The sequence below is a fragment of the Podarcis raffonei genome, chromosome 11 (genome assembly GCF_027172205.1).
Source record: "Podarcis raffonei isolate rPodRaf1 chromosome 11, rPodRaf1.pri, whole genome shotgun sequence".
Lineage (NCBI taxonomy): Eukaryota > Metazoa > Chordata > Lepidosauria > Squamata > Lacertidae > Podarcis > Podarcis raffonei.
The window spans coordinates 42,705,779-42,722,796 of NC_070612.1; positions in this window are offsets into that span (position 1 = coordinate 42,705,779).

Genomic DNA, 17,018 nt, shown 5'->3' on the forward strand with positions numbered 1-17,018 from the left:
TTGGCAGGAGCAGGGACCGAACAATGGGAGCTCACCCCATCGCGGGGATTCGAACCGCCGACCTTCTGATCGGCAAGTCCCAGGTTCTGTGGTTTAACCCATGGCACCACCCACAGTAGTAGTATACATAAATAACCTTTTTTTTAACACCTGGGAATTTCAGTATGAATTCTCCCCAACAGAAAGGACTCTGGTTTTGGGTGGAAAGTACTTTTGAACATTTTTATTTCAATTCATTATGGATCATTTCCCAGTTCTCTTTTACCATTTTACAAGTCCACCACAAGTCCCTCCGCCTCTTTGCATCTCCAGCACTTCAGACTGATTCAGACTTATGCATCTTAGCAAGCCTATTTGGAGTTAAATACCATCTGTGAATCATTTTCAGGTAGTTCTCCTTCAAAGAATAGTATGCTGTAAACTTCAAGTCATCCTCTGTACCTTTCTTACCTGGTAGTAGAGAGAACAAGCAGCAAAAAGGCTGTAGAACCCATATAAAAGGGTTATATAAATGATGGATGGTAATAAGCAAGTGCTCTGGAATGTTGCATTTATAATCAGTCCAAAGCAATTGTTTTTGACAAGAAGAAGATCGCAATGAAGTTATGCGAAGTGCTCTGAGCCTTATGGTTACAGTATTTCATCCGCGACAAACATCACTTACATAAGCCATGAGGGAGGGACGGTAACGTGCCCACACTGTACAGTGTGCATTCTGACCCCAGCAAGTAGGACAAAACCTCTGGCATGCTTAGCATGCTAGCAATGCCAAATTGGAAAACTTCCTACATTGCTGTTGCTTTTTTGGAAAATACTTGAACTGTTTCTTGGAAAAGTGGTCAGAGGGCAGACAGTGTTTATTCTAGGTTTTTACAGTATTTGTTGTTGCATAAGAAGCAAATAATGGGACAGAAGCGGCCAAATAATATCGATATACCAGGCATGGAAGGGATCCTCTCTAGATAGCAAAGTATGTGCTATAGACTTGATTGGACTAAAAGGAGGACAATATCCTTGTGAAATGCCCTCCCTGGTGAGGTATTTCTCCCTCAGTACTAACTTTCAGGAGGAACTTTTAAGAGGAAAGAGGAACATTCCGGTTTACCAGGCATTTGAAGGTTAAGAGGTACTATTCCTGGTAGCCATGAAATTATTAGCAGCAGGAGTGTGTGTTTTGGATGTCTTAATGTTATTTCCAAAGGTATATTTTTAAATCACCAATGTGTTTGCTGCCCTGGGCTCCTTTGGGAGGAAAAGGCAAAATATAAATTAATGAATTAAAGCAAGCCTTAGCTTCATTGGTTCTGTCCTGTAGAATGATCCTCTAACAGGGTGTCTTCTAGATTTCAGTGTTTGCACTGTTAATATCCATCATGTCTCTTTACATTGCCCAAGACGTTTTCTGCCTGACACGAAGGATGTGATGGCACTTCCCCCCATTCCAGCTAACTGGACTAGAACTTGACTCTTACCTGAGCACTGGTGGATGAGACAGTGTCTTGAACCACACCTGAGGGCAAGAGGCTAATGTAGATTCCATGCCACAGCTAGTTCTGTCCGTGAACTAAGGGTGTTCTTCAACTACAGGAGAATTTTGACAAAATGCAAATGAGAGCACAAATTGCCAGTGTTTGCTTATTCATCCCATATCCAGAACAGAAATCAATCCTGTGAATATAGTTAGTAGTCATCGTTGTTGTTGTTGTTGTTGTTGCTTTCAGTCTTCAAACAACACATTAAGTTGCTTACAGTTTTCCCGCCATTGTGTTGCATTTCCTTTGCATTGAAATGAATGGGTTGGAATAATGTAAAGACAATATAATGAAGTCATTGATTATGTAAGTTGCATAATTTTGCCACAGCAGACAGTGAGACGAATAATGTAGCTTTTGGCTGAAGGTGAACTGCAGTGGAATGGAAACATAGCTGCACAGGACAAATACAGGGCAGAACAATGCCTTCTTACATCCCTGCCTCCAACAGAGATAAATGGCTTGGGAACTCAGAAGGAAGGATAGGGGTCTGCTTGTACCTCTGCCCACCATCCCAGTATCTGCCACTTGAGGAAGCCACTCTACTGTTCCTAATGGTAGAGCCGGCCCTGCTCTTTCTTTGTTCTTTGCTCACTATTTGTCTGTTTCTCATTTAGTAAAGGTAAAGGTAAAGGTACCCCTGCCCGTGCAGGCCAGTCTTGCCAGACTCTAGGGTTGTGCGCCCATCTCACTCAAGAGGCCGTGGGCCAGCGCTGTCCGGAGACACTTCCGGGTCACGTGGCCAGCGTGACAAGCTGCATCTGGCGAGCCAGCGCAGCACACGGAACGCCGTTTACCTTCCCGCTGGTAAGCGGTCCCTATTTATCTACTTGCACCCGAGGGTGCTTTCGAACTGCTAGGTTGGCAGGCGCTGGGACCGAGCGACGGGAGCGCACCCCGCCGCGGGGATTCGAACCGCCGACCTTTCGATCGGCAAGTCCTAGGCGCTGAGGCTTTAACCCACAGCGCCACCCGCGTCCATATACAAACACACAAATACAAAAGGAGGGACTTCTGCCTCAAAAGAAATTGTTGGCAAAGCTTCCCCCAGATTGTAACTTGATCAGGGTTGCATCTATTGCCTTGACATCAGAATTTCCAAACAAGGACTGGGTTTCTTCTGCCCTCACCAAAGCAAGTAGCAGTCCCTTAGCGAGAGACACCATAACAGGACATTGACATTCCCACCCAGCCAAATAATTGTTCATTTAGTTTGAGAGATCTATGAACACAAGGTTAATCACATTCAAGTAAACAGCAGCCTTGCAGAAGCCTGGTGCCAAAAGGGAAGGGAGAGGAAAATCTTGGCAATTGTCACGAACAATATCAGTTAGTACTGCATCTCATGCACTCATTCTTCGTTTGCATCCAAGCTCTAATGAGTTTTAGGTTTTGAAGATCTTAAAGAATTTTAAACTCTTAGTCCTCCCTTCCTTTGGTCTATTAATGCAGAAAGAGTACACATTTTCTAGTCTCAAGAGCGTCATTTGGGGGGGGGGTTTACATTTTGATTGCTACGTTACATTTCACTCTGAATCTTACTGTCAGCCGCCTTGAACACCATTGGGGAGAAGGCATGACACAACTTTTATAAGTCACCAAATAAATAAACAAATGCAGATCGTACAGATATGATCTGTAGAAAGCAACTGTCTGCAAAAGAGAGGAATATGTTAGAGAAAGCACTTTATAGTTAACCATCAGGGCTGATTTTTAAGGCATCATGCTGGGAATTTAACACGAAGCTCTGTGTTTAGAAGTCTCTGAAGCAAAATTTAGAAGACTATAGACTCCATAATATCAGCTTTTGGATGATTAATATTCTACAGCCTTTTAAATGTGTTTGTGGGAGGGAGGTTATTGTTTTGTTGTTTCTGTTTTAACTATTTATTTGTGCTTTTATCTTGTATTATTATCTTGTGAACCATCCTGAGATCTTTTGCTGAAGGGCCGTATATAAATGTAATGAATAATAATAATAAATAACAAGGACCAGCCTGTTTGCAAAACTGGAGAAACTTGCAGGAACTACACACAAACCACAACCAAGTACACACTGCAATCTATCCTATTGACTACAGTAGAAGGCTTCTTTCAAGCTTATTTTTCCCAGAGGGAGGGGATCCTGTGGACATTAGGGAAGATGTCTGCGGATTCTTGTGTGCCTACAATAACCATGTTGGCGATCCATCCTTTATAGTATAAGAAGCCAAATGCGGGAGAAATTTGATTCTCGTTCTCATTTAAAGGCAAATCCACACTTTTCAAACAATATGCAAACCAAAGCACAGCCATCCTTTGACACCTGAAGCTCTCCTAATTTTGCAGTGCCATTCTCCAGCAAAGTAATATATACCAAAATGCATGTACTGGAAGAAAGTGTACATAAAAGTGCACATATTAGTGAAAAGAATATATGAAATGCATTATGTTAGGGGGGGAAAGTTCTGCAAAAAAGGTTTGCATTAGCCAACATTGCATAGAAACTATGGTTTAGCACCATGTGAATGATCCATAGTTATGTCTATTGTTATGTACTGAAGTTCTCACCCTGGGCCAGTACCCTGGGGGATACTGTAGATAGTTTTCACTCAGGTCCACTTATGCAAATAAGGAATTGAAAGCGACGTTCAGTGACTGGATAATTACAGAAAATTGTTACTGTTGCGTTGTAGGGGAGCTCTATATAAGCAGGTTGGCTGAACCCTTCAGTTCAGTTCTGTTCTGGCCTGTGAATAAACAAGAGCTGTCTGAAGAATCGCTGTGTTATCTGATATGTTCACCCACAACTTAACATCTATGTAGTGCTTTTGTGTGTGAAAATTGAGGTGCTGGTACACCTCTCTTGATAAAAGTGCAGTGGGCAGCAAAAAAAGGTTACTCTGCACCAGTGAAAACCATCACAGAAAGAGCACTGTGTATATGTATACAAAGATCAACAATGCCTCTGCCATACCAATATTGCATGTGTCCAGCCTAATTGTAATTATGGGCATAACTGCAAGCTCAGATTAGTCAAAGCAGAAAGGCAGCATTCAGAAATGAGTGCGTCTCATCTCTCCAACTATTTGCTCAACTTATTCATATATCTGCTTTTCTGGGCAAGTCACCATTCTGCCAGGGTTGGGGGAAGTTTTTATGCTGATTTGCAAGCCACTTTGATGTCCTAATGAAAAGATCTCTTCCAAACTGCTGGAGTCACAATATTTCAACACACAGGTCAACATGAATTCACCTAAGTTGACTCCTTCCTTTGCTAGCTAAAATCTTACATACTAACAGGGTTTCAGGGTGTGTAATAATTTCCTGCTGTGGCTAAATTAACATTCCAGAACCCAATGGAAATTTTTTACTGCTCCTACAGTAACCTGCAGTTTCAGATAACTGCTGTTTACATAGAAGAGTGGTATTCAGATGGAGAGACCTACCACACTCGGGAGGTTACTCAAAGCCTCTTCTACTTCTGAATAAATAGTTATGGCTGCAGATGTGTGTGATCTGCTTGAGAACTTACACAGGGTTTTAAAGATGTGCAGAGGATCCAGGTGGTTTTGAACAGGAAATTTGGATTGTGCAGGAAATGTGTGTGGCTTCTGAGTCGACTTCAACGGAGCAAGCAGACTTTACAAATGGAGTTAGTGAGTCACGGGCAGAAACATTGCCTTTAAGCAAACAGGAAGGGGAGAACTCCGTAGGAGCCAAAATGACTCAGAGGGAAATGAAACAGGACTATATAAAACTCTGCTGTGAGAATTTGCTAGCAAACCACACTGTAACAACTGATGTGCACAGGGGTCAGTGGGGACAGCAGTAAAATTAATTTGCACGCAGTTTTCCCAGAAGATTGTCCAAAGAGTCCACATTTTATTCATTTTGCAAAGCTCTGCAGCCCACACAGAATTGGTCTGAGTATAATGTCCTCTCCATATTGTCATGCTAAGTGCAATAAAGGCTAGTGGAAAGAGAGACAAATTAAAGTATTGGATCTCACCTATCCTAGATCTCACTTATCATGTGTGGTTTGACTCTAAAAAACAATTGCTAAATGATGCCTCACTAACAAGATGTTTGAGCTCTAAAAAACACAATCTTGGATAAGATACTAAGAATGCATCAGGAATCTAGGAAGAGGAAGACAGAGGAACTGGGAACTGCTGCAAATTCATGTTTGCACAGATAATGATAGCACTGTAGAAGCATGTCCAAGCTGTGCTCAGGTGGTAAATTGTTTAAGCTCAATCTTGAACTATGACCATGTGCATATTATTGTGATTATACTAGAAAATCTGAAAGGTGAGTGCACAGCCTAAGTACGTAGAATGTGCCCTAGCATCCAACAAATGTTCATACTGCCATTTTTGCCACATTTCCTCCATTTTTGCCAGCCGTTTTTGCTACTCGCGTAGAATAAAAATTTCATTTACACAGAGATTAGGAGTATGGCACACATGGAGAGGGAGAGATAGAAATGGAGTTTTAACGTGTGCTGGGACTTTTCAGCCCCCTCTTGTTGCAGCCCCCTTAATAACACTTCTTTAAATCTCCAAACCAGCATTTGATGTGGCACATGGGGCTGCAGCTGGAAGGGAAAACCAGCCGCCCCCTGATGTATTCATGGAAAAATCAGACTCTTTGTAAATGCATAATTTCTTAAACAGCTTTGAAATGACTTAAGAGGAACACTCTGAGGTTACAAGTAGTACACACAGAGAAGAAGGTTTTGAGATATCAAGAGACAAGTGCAAGGGGACCTCAAGATTGTCTTACATCACAAACAGGGGTATTCTTTTTCATCATATAATCCTGATGCTCTGAAATGAGAAGTCAGCATGTGTTTATTTGTGAACCGCTCAGCCTCTCGAAGATCCTGGCTATCATAAGAGACCATTCTTTGGAATGCTGCACTTTCATTAATAGGTTTTGATATCCTCTGAACATATGTGATATAGATTAAGGTAGTTTTACAAAAACAACTTAAAGCGGGTGAGAGGTATTTTTGGCTCTCCTGATGTTGTTGGTCTACAACTATCCATGACCATCGGCCATACTGCGCAGGGCTGGTGGCGTAGCATGGATTGTCAGTGCCCGGGGTCAAGCCTAGGGAGTGTGGGGGAGAGGAAAATGGATGGAGTTCGCATGCGCATTAAATTGCCTAGCGGTGCCCATGTCACCCAGGAGATCACAGCCGCAGAGATAAGAAATGAAGAGTCATTCTATTGTCCGGAGAGGTCGCTTCCTTGTTCACATGGAGAAGACATTTTCAGCGGAGCCCTGTGATGGAAGCATGCAGCTGTATTGAGGCAGCAGCAGGTGTCGAAATTTTGCACCCCTATTTTGCACCTGGGGCAACTGCCTCTGTGCTCTCCACGCTACGCCACTGCCCAGGGCTAATGGGATTTGGAGTCCAGCAGCAACTGAAGGGACATTTTTGGCATACAGGATGTATTCTTGAATGAAGAATATGTTGATTTGCGGACTTGACTCTCACCTACTCAGGTCTATAGTTAGTGGGGTAAGAGGCAACATGTGTCCCTGGAGATGCTGTGCTTTGGGGCAATTATTGTAAACCCTGTTTGAGCCAAGTTCTCATTTCAAGCCCAAATAAAGGGATGTAGGCAAGAACTGAATTTCGGGGTAGGACAAGTGAAACAGAATAAAAGTATTAAGATTGAATGATGGATCAATCACCCTGCTTTGAGCAGGAGGTTGGGTGGAAATACCCCTAACTCTGTGATTCTATTCTTTCACGCCATTTTTGTAGCTATCTCTTATTGCTGTTGCCAGGTACTGCTACAAGCCTTGGTGGTGGGACACCGGGGGTGCCAATTACTATTGTAAAGGGCAGAGGGAGCCCAGACACTGAGAATCTGATAGGTCAACTGAAAGCTATGAGATTTTCCCCCGTCCCCCTTCTGGTCCTGCTTGCAGCCAAGGATACAATGTCAATGAAGCTTTTAGTCTTGAGTGCTGTTACTAAATGCCAGGCTGGTCCATAATAAAATATCTAGTTGGTTATCCTTTGGACGGGACTGACCTGGGGTTACATAATCGACACCTGGGTAGAGGCAGGCGGTATTAGCCTGCTTCAGTTATGTTTAACTTGGGTTCTTGGTTCAGCATTAGCACTCAATGGTTGGGAAAGTGTGGGTTCCATTTCCCCACCCTCTCCCCCAGTTCCTATCCAGCAGAGCTCACATTTAAAGCATTAGCCCCCAATATCACACACATGGGATTGAAGGAGGATTCTGCTTCATGTTTAAACCACCCCAGTGACTACTCCTGATAGAGATGGTCTTGGACCTGATGTTGAGAATCCCCAAACTTTTCTTTCCGGGGGTGGAGGAGGTCTTCAACATTCATACCAAGACCTCCTTACCAAGTGTAACTACCGTTAACAACCATGGAGCTGGCCAAGAATGCCTGTGGTCCTATAAATGTGACGGGTCATATGCTCAGTCTGGTATTCTCTGCCAGGTGAGGTGATGGTTCCATGGAGAAATCACAACATGGTGTGGTTTAGAAGCATGGAGACCATAACACCTCCACAGGGATTGGAAACCAGTTAAGATGATCTGCCTGCAGAGACCAATGGATTCTTGGGACTCTTCGATTTTTGAAAATGTTACTCAGCCAGAGAACAGTGTTGCAATATTTGGGAAAGTGTAAATTTCAATATGTAGCTGCATTTCTGTCTGCATATTGTTTCAGAAAATGCAAAATTGGTTAAGTTCGCCTTTAAATGTGAATTGTTTTCCTATTCCTAACACCAGCATATATGTGACATTTCACCGTCCCAGTAGTCAGCCTGTTCCCTGAGTGCACTTATTTGCCAGAGCAGCAAATGTTAAAATAATTGCTTATGCAAAAGTCAAAGTGACTACCATCATGAAATCACAAGGGCTCATGTATCTTATGTACTCAAAAGTCACGAACGGCAGATTGCTTCTAGGAACCTGATGGGCCAACATGGGAATGTGTGTCCCGTTAATTCGTTTTGCACTGTGCCCAAACAGTGCAGCCAGCATTTCTCTCCTTTTTCATCCTGAACACGTGCAGAACTTCCCTTTTAGACTACAAACACCTATGTAAATAGATCATCGGAAGTGTTTTGCACAACTGGGTGCAAATCTTTTGCTCGGTGAAGATAGCCATCGGCTCCTGTTATCTGTAATCCGAATGATTCACTCTCTGCATCCCTAAACAGGCATACACAATGCTGCCACTGCTATCGGTACCTACCAGCCGTTTACTGCATGTGCAAATCCAGCAAGGCGAATGGCGAACATAGCATGGGGGATGAATGAAAGGATCCAACCCAGAAGGCATGCTTTGCATACTGGGAAGTCTAGTTGGTGTCACGGTTGCAAAATATTTCCCATGCTTGGATTGGGGTGATTGCATTTAATTAATTTTTTAATTAGGATATAAATCTTAGAAACATTTTAAAAAAGAACTAAAATATGCAGTCACATTTTTGTGCTGTGATCCAGGGACAAGTTGTAGGATCCTAGTTGCACACATTTGTCAAGCTCCCATATCCTAGAGACCACCTGTCCTTGTAGCAGCCCATCCCCCAGCTCTATTGTATTATTCAAACAAGACCATACCTCTCATTTTTATCCGTTCAGGAAATTTGAATTGTAGGTGCAGAAGCAGGGCCTTCTGATGACCCCAGGACTTTGGGGTGTTTCTCCCAGAGTACCTCCTTGCTTACATTTTGAAAAGCCTATATAGCACCTACTGCAATTTCCAAAAAGCTTTCGGTTTCAGGAATTCTGTCGATTAATGTCAGTGGATTTGGTGGGTGCTGTTTTTATTATTTGTTTTTCAGCATTCATTCTCGTAACCCACTTTAATAGTCCACACAGGATAAGAAGAAGAAGGAAAAGAAAAAGAGACCACGGATGTTATAGTTACTCTTAGAGCTTGCATATTTATTGAACAAATCCTACTAAAAGAGCTAAAATACATTGGGTACTTGTAGTGCATTATTAAAGATCACACTGTTACAAAAGCCTACATTTTCAGCAGTACACAACTGCAACTATACATAAATGCCACAACTGCTGAATACTGACTCTTGCTATATGTATATACAGCACAATTGACGCTATCTAGTCTACTAGAAAGAAAGCGCACGAGAATAGGGAAGGAGGAGGAAGTGGAAAGAAAACTAAGAATTGCAGTGCATGCATTGGTATTTAACAGTCAGAAGCTAAACAGTTCAGGTCAAAACCTGCCCAGTCAAAGGAAGAGCTGAAAGACAGAGTTATATAAAAAAATCAAGGTGGGCTTCCAGACTGTGTCTAACACAACAACATTCCATGAGGAGATGGTACAATTTTGTATTGTATTTTGTTTCCTAATACCCTGGGAGCAAGAACAAAAATGTAAAACCCACACATTGGAAAGACTGTGGAATTCTATTCATTGCTTTTTTAAGAGTTTGTCATTTTATACATTTAAAGGAACGATTACGTTTTTGGGGGGAGGGGGGAAACCAGCCAATTTTTTATTGATTTTAAGAGGACATGTAAAAACATGCTAACCCTCCCTTAAAAAAAAAAAAGCCTTCCTAATAAATAAAAAAGACAAAAAACATTAAGAAGACCCCTAAAGACCGTATGAAAATTATTGCTATTCTTTATCCAAATGATATAAGCAGGGTGGCAGAAAGGAACTCGTAGTAAATTACAGTTTTGTGATTGCTCCCACTTACCATTTCAAGTTTGTGAGCACACCCAGGTGGGAATCGGTTCCGCACTTACTGTAATAGTAATTACTCACCCTACAACACTGAATAAGAAAGCCACACTGAAGACACAAGGAAACAAGTCAGTCCAGTCTAAAGAACGAGAACGAAGTACCAACACCTTCTTAGAACATGGAAATTAAAAATAACTCCATCAGAGCTACCTTGCCAAGGAGCACGTTTAAAGTCCAAAATAGCACCATTCATCAGTGTCTCAAATCCCGTGGCAGCATCTCAGTCACTTACCACAAGGAAACCATGAGTTTCATACTACTTCTATACATCAAAAGAGTACATGGATAAAATATAGAGATATACAGACAATCGATGAAAATAAACTACTAGGCTTGTTACATCTAAAATGAAATAAAAAGGGGGACTCTCAGCCTCTGCAAGAAGCAGTTCGGAATCATGGAAATGAAGAGGCAGCAAAGTTACCAGTTGCATGCGGTCTGTTGAGTTTTGAGTAGTGGAAGACATTGTTGTGGTAGAACCAGGCCTGAAGGCCCACCTGTAAAGTTTGTAAACTTGGATTCACAGTGTGAAATTCTGAGAGCTTTGACTTGAGTCAGAATGGTTATAAACCGGTTTCATGATACGTATTTTCCCCCCACTGTAATTCTCTATAGAAAGGCTCAGAGTCCCGTAATTTTCTTCGTATGATTTACACAGAAACAATTCCCGATATATGACACCATGATGACCTCATCAACACCCATACATCATATTTAATACAAATGAGGAGTTATGATTAAAAAGAGGAGAGGTAATTTATTTTGGTGAAATGGTGTCCATAGCGATTTGCTGGTGCCAGGAGCGGAGCTTCCACTTTATCGTTCTTTTTGCGATTGACTTCCTTTGGGATGGGTAGGTTGTCCTACACAAGCAGAGTGGGAGGAGAGAAAAGAGTTAGATGCATTTCTACCATACCAATGTTGGTTTTTTTGTGGATTTTTTTTTTAAAAAAAAACATTTTCCCTTACATACATTTGACTTGTTACAGACTTGGTTTAAACATTAAGTATACACTACTTTAAGTTCAAAGTATTAGGTGGAAGAATGTTGTTTAGGATATTGTTTTCCAAACATGATGCAATCAAAAAACTATGATGAATGGAGAAAACATCACACACTACAATTCGCTTTCTAGAGTTCTGGGTCTTGGGAAATTTCCATCTTGGCTGAATACCCTGTCAATATGGTACATACAATTCCTCACAATTATAGCACCAGTAATCCCAACATACAGAGATTGCCCTTTGGCTAGTGTAACAAAGTGGTAGAGCATTACACAGCTTTTTCTTTCCTACATCTTGGAAAGCAAAAGGGCAGTATTATTTATTAGTTGCATTTGTATCGCACCCTGCTTCCAAGGAGCTCGCAGCAAAGTACATGAAATTTCCTCAGTATAAAGTTTCAGACTTCTGGCCGGAAGGGAATCGCTACCATTTTCATAGTTAATGACTCTTCTTCTTTCTGCAACACTGAAGAGTATGGCCCCCATCTGTTGGATAGCTCCTTCCCAATAAAATTTCCAGGATCACAGGGGCCTTCTCCAAGTAAAGAACAATACCTAACCCCAGATAGCTGACATAGGAACAGCTGTTATTTTCTGAGCAAGAAAACAATATAGAGTGTTTGCACAAGAGGGGAAGGCTTCCTGTTCTTAATGTATCTGCAAAACTCCACAACAAGTGCATTTCTTATTCTGCATGTTTTGGATATGTTTGGATGCAAAGATGTGGTTGTGCAAGGCTGATGCTTAAGGCAGTTAGACACCTGGTTGCGTGCTCTGCACACAAACTGCCAAGTGTAAGCAAGTGTGCAAAAAACAAACAAGGTAAAATCTGATTGCATAAATTTACAGACCAGGTGAGGATCATATTAAGTGCGACTAATACACGTCTGAGGGAGGTAACTTACTGATAATAGCATGAAGAAGATTGCTTTAAACCATCACTCAAAGGCACAGAACATTAATGCTAACAAGGTTGCCTGCCAATAAATTCATTTGGGTGTTAATCAGAGGCTCCATTTTTACTGGCACTTCTAATTTGGTGCACAGAAAATCCATTCGTGCTGCAAAAAATTGCCTAGTTATTGAAATGTACCTTTTTGCTGCCTGCCTTCTCCTGCCTTCTTAAATGGCTTGTTTCTTAGGCTCCTGGCACCCAGTAATGAAGCCTTTTCCTGCAATAATTTACTGAAAGGCATATTTATTCTCTCAAAGTGGTAAGGAATGGTTAGCAGGCCATGCTGCCAGAAGCTGTGCTTTGCTATCTAGATCGTCTTGCTAATACTTTCTTTCCCACACTGTCACTTCTAATGTTTAGTTCTTAGTTCCTATAATATATTATACCAAGTGCTTAAGCCTGGCTCTAACTTTAAGCCTATGTTTAGCCTGTTTACTATTTAATGTCAGCGAGATTTAAAGTAAAGCCCATTATTATGCATTATCTTGAGCAGAGAGACACTGCAGAAAGAAAGTCCTAACAATAAATTCCACAAAGTCCTCATCATTATAGGTGAAATCCAGCACACAGGTAGGACATAAATATGATTGGTGTGTGCAGGATTGCAACCAAGATAGTTAAATATATATATATATATAGTTAAATAGATATATATATATTTGCTTTTCTGTGGCTACATGTAAATGGGCTAGACTCATTAGTCTTGAAAATTAGGATATATTAATTCCAGTAAGTATTAAATGCTCACATTTCTTTCTTGAAATTCTGCGTCAGAAATCAGTTTTCACACCTCTATATTAACCTGGTTTCGTTTCAGTCTTCTTATATATTTATAATATTTCTATACGTACTGATAATATTCAAAATCCCCAAGTGATTCACATAACACACAATAAAACAATTTTTAAAAATGAATATCTATATATACAACATTATAACAAGAAACACAAAGTAACAAATGGGATTCTTTAGGGGATTGCCCTCCCATCTAAAACAGGTTGCTTCCCTTCATTCAGATCAGCAATAGCACCTCCATCTTATCCGGTTTACGTTTCAACTTGCTTGCCCTTATCCAAACTTGTTTGCTCTCATTTTCTTTAACTCAGAAATAGCAAACTCTTGAATATTGGCTGCAGAATATTTTCCTAGCCTCTATGCCAAGCAAAAATGTGGAGGGGGGGGGAGAGAGGCCACAACCCTATCTCATATATTCATGATTTTCCATATCCAGCACTTTTTGCTGTGCTAATAATTCTGCTACTCTATGGCCCTACCGCTGAGCCTGTTCAGGCAAAGCTATCTTGAAGCTGGAATCCAACTGTCGTACATTATTAATTCAAGCTGTCTCTGCAGTTATACACACTCAAGAGAATATCCAGCGGCCCAGTCCCATTTTATTGCAACACCAGCAAAGGGAGGTCATCAGCTGGAACACAAACCAGCAGTGGCCTCGCTCTATGTCAGGGGCTGGCAGAAGGCAGATTGGCACTGGGTGGAAACAGCAGCATTCTGGGGCAGGGGTGGGCATATATAAAGCCCTTGAACTATTTACAATGAACTAAGGCAGGGGTGAGGAACTTGTGGTTCATTCAAACGTGTTATGTACTGAAGTTCTCACCCTGGGCCAGCAGGGGGATACTGTAGATAGTTATGCAAATGAAGGGTTGAAAGTGACGTTCAGTGATTGGATAGTTTTAGGAAGTTGTTACAGTAACGTGGTACTGGAGCTCTATATAAGCAGGCTGACTGAGTCCTTCAGTTCAGTTCTGTTCTGGCCTCTGAATAAACAAGAGCTGTTGAAGAATCACTGTGTCGTCTGATATGTTCACCCACAACTTAACAAAACTCCACCTCCCAGCAGCCCCAGCCAGCCTGGCCAATGGCAAGGGATGATGAGAACTGTACTTAACATCTGGAGGACCACGGGTTCCCCTTCCCTGCAGTGAGTCTTCCACCTCACCCTGAGATCATGCACTCCTGCCCTGACGCCATGTGGCAACTCTCCAGCAGGCCATTTGTTCTAAGAAGAATTGGAGGAGAAAGAATCTTGGCAGGCCAGACATGGCATATGGGCCCCATGTTGACTTTCCTGTTCCTTGTGGATAAAATGGAGGAGATGAAGTGGCTCATTTCCTAGTATTTTGCTGCCTTTAACCACGTAATCTGTGGAGATTGTTTTTCCCCCGCAGCGGTCCCCTACCTCCAGAAGTACTGATCTAATATGACCTCACGCCAGGAAGTGAACATGGCCAGGCTGCCTGCATGGCAATCACAGTAAAAATGCTAAGTCAAGAGAAAGAACTTGCTCATCTCTTGATATAAGGAAAACCCAACAATTAAGAAACTGTGGATTTAGAAGCGGTACATATTGTATGTGCAATACAATTCTCGCTCTCTCTTTCACACACACACACACACACACACACACACACAGCGCTAAGTTTTGTGCTATGATCCTGTCTACTCCTGAGCTGAGAACTCACAGACATATTTCAAATTTAAAATAATGTATGTGTTTATGTTAAAGCTCTGGTTTACGGTTCACGAGAATTTGGCCCGGGATCTTTAGAATTCAAAGCTCCTTTTGTTGCATTTTAGAGAACATTCCCTTAAATAAACCAATTATTTCCTCAATTGTTTTTGCTTGTCGTTTGGTTTTATTCATGGCTTTTTTTTACTCTTAGCGGATATAGGAAGAAAACTAAAAATTTTAACATGCAAGCAACAGAGACAGACAGACAGACAGACAGACGAAAGATCTGGGCAGGGTGCCAAAAGTATTGTGCTGTGCAGTTCCTTTTCAGCTGTAAAAACAATCCCAACCCTGAAATTCTGCCATACAGTCATAAGATTAAATATATATATATCCCATGTGACCATACTAGGATCTGCAAATACAGTCTCTCTGTTCCTTGCAAACCATTTCCACTTGTCTAGTCCATGAGAAAGAGAAAGCGCTTTTTTGTCTGCAATTCTGAATTCATGAATCTATTCTTTTTTATTGCTCCTTCATTATATAAGGCTGTTTTAGATTAGTAAGAGGAGTTCATGAAATTGGAAGACTGAGCCCTTTTCACTATTTGTCTGTTATGTTCCATTAGCTCTAATTGTATAAACCTAATTTAAGATTGTGATTATAAAGGTTCTCTATTTCTATATGGACACGGGTGGCGCTGTGGGTAAAGGCTTTAAGATCGCCCCGGGACAGCAGAGAAGTCTCCGCTGTCCCGGGGCTTTTAAAATGCTGGGGGTCGGCAGCGAAGGCTTCGCTGCTTCCCGCCAGCATTTTAAGATCGCCCCGGGACAGCGGAGAAGTCTCCGCTGTCCCAGGAAGGCAGGCGGGGGGGAGCAAAGACTTTTGCCCCCCGCCGGCCTTCAGAAGAGGTCCAGGACCTCTTCTGAAGGCTGGCGGTGGGCGAAAGTCTTTGCTCCCGATGGCCAGCATTTTAAAAGCGGTCCGGGATAGCGGGAAAGCCCTGCTATCCCGGACCGCTTTTAAAATGCTGGCGGTGGGGAGCAAAGCCTTTCGGCCCCCGCCGGCCTTCCTGGACCTCTTCTGAAGGCCGGCAGGGGGCGAAAGGCTTTGCTCCCCACCGCCAGCATTTAAAAGAGGTCCCCGGAGATTTCCCTATGGGCTTTCTTCTTGCGAAGCAAGCCCATAGGGAAATTCGTCTTGCGGAACGACTCAAAAACGGAAAACTCTTTCGTCTTGCGAGTTTTTCGTTTTGCGAGGCGTTCGTCTTGCGAGGCACCACTGTATTGGAAGAAGCAATTTCTGAAGTCTCCCTAGGTTTCAGAGGTGGCTCTTTACATTGGGGAGGGGAGATAAGTAACAAATTTTTGAGACTGCAACCCACAGGGCACTTTGCCAGCCCAAAGCATTCACCAGAGGCTTCACTATGGAAAATAAATGAGCAAATTGATCCTATTGAACTATTGCTGCAGTGGCATGCTGGCAATCCTCTATTCAGTTTTACTCCCTACAATGGAGACTCTCATCACACTGTGGGAGTTCAGAGGGCTCCTCTCCCTTGCCAACACCTCCTGATGCCATAGAAGAGCCCATCATTCAGAGGGCAAAAGGTGGAGGGATGAGCAGAGAGGAGAATCACAAGGGGAATGGCATGGCCAAAGAGGCAGCTAGCAGCTGGTTCTCCCCATCAGATGGTCCAAGAAGAAGGGAGAGACTGAGAACGAAGGATTTCTCAGCTATCTGGCCACCATAACCAAACATGACCACCCAGGCCCAGCAGTGTGTAGGGGGCAGGTTGGGCTGGTCTAGGGTCCTTCTGAGACCTAGGCCTTTGGCCAGCGCCTGACCTCCTGGATTCCACATGGTCAGAGAGGAAGCCAGAGGGGAAGGAACTGTGACCCTTCCCACCAGCCGAAGCCAAAAGAGTGTATGGATCAAGCTTTCCTCTCTACCTGACAGACGCATACGATAAGGGTAATAAAGTGATATTCACAACCCTGGGAACAAGGCTTTCTGTCCCTAGACCATACTGCCTGTGCCTTACCATAACACTACCATGTTGCACAGGGGAGGAAAGATCCAATCGATGGCACAGTGGCAGCAACAGACACTGGAATACAGTCATACCTCAGATCCCAGATGCCTTGTGAGTCGAACGTTTTGGCTCCCGAACGCCGCAAACCAGGAAGTGAGTGTTCTGGTTTGCAAACGTTATTTGGTACCCAAACGTCTGGCGTGACTTTCGCAGCTTCTGATTGGCTGCAGGAGCTTCCATGTCATAATATAAA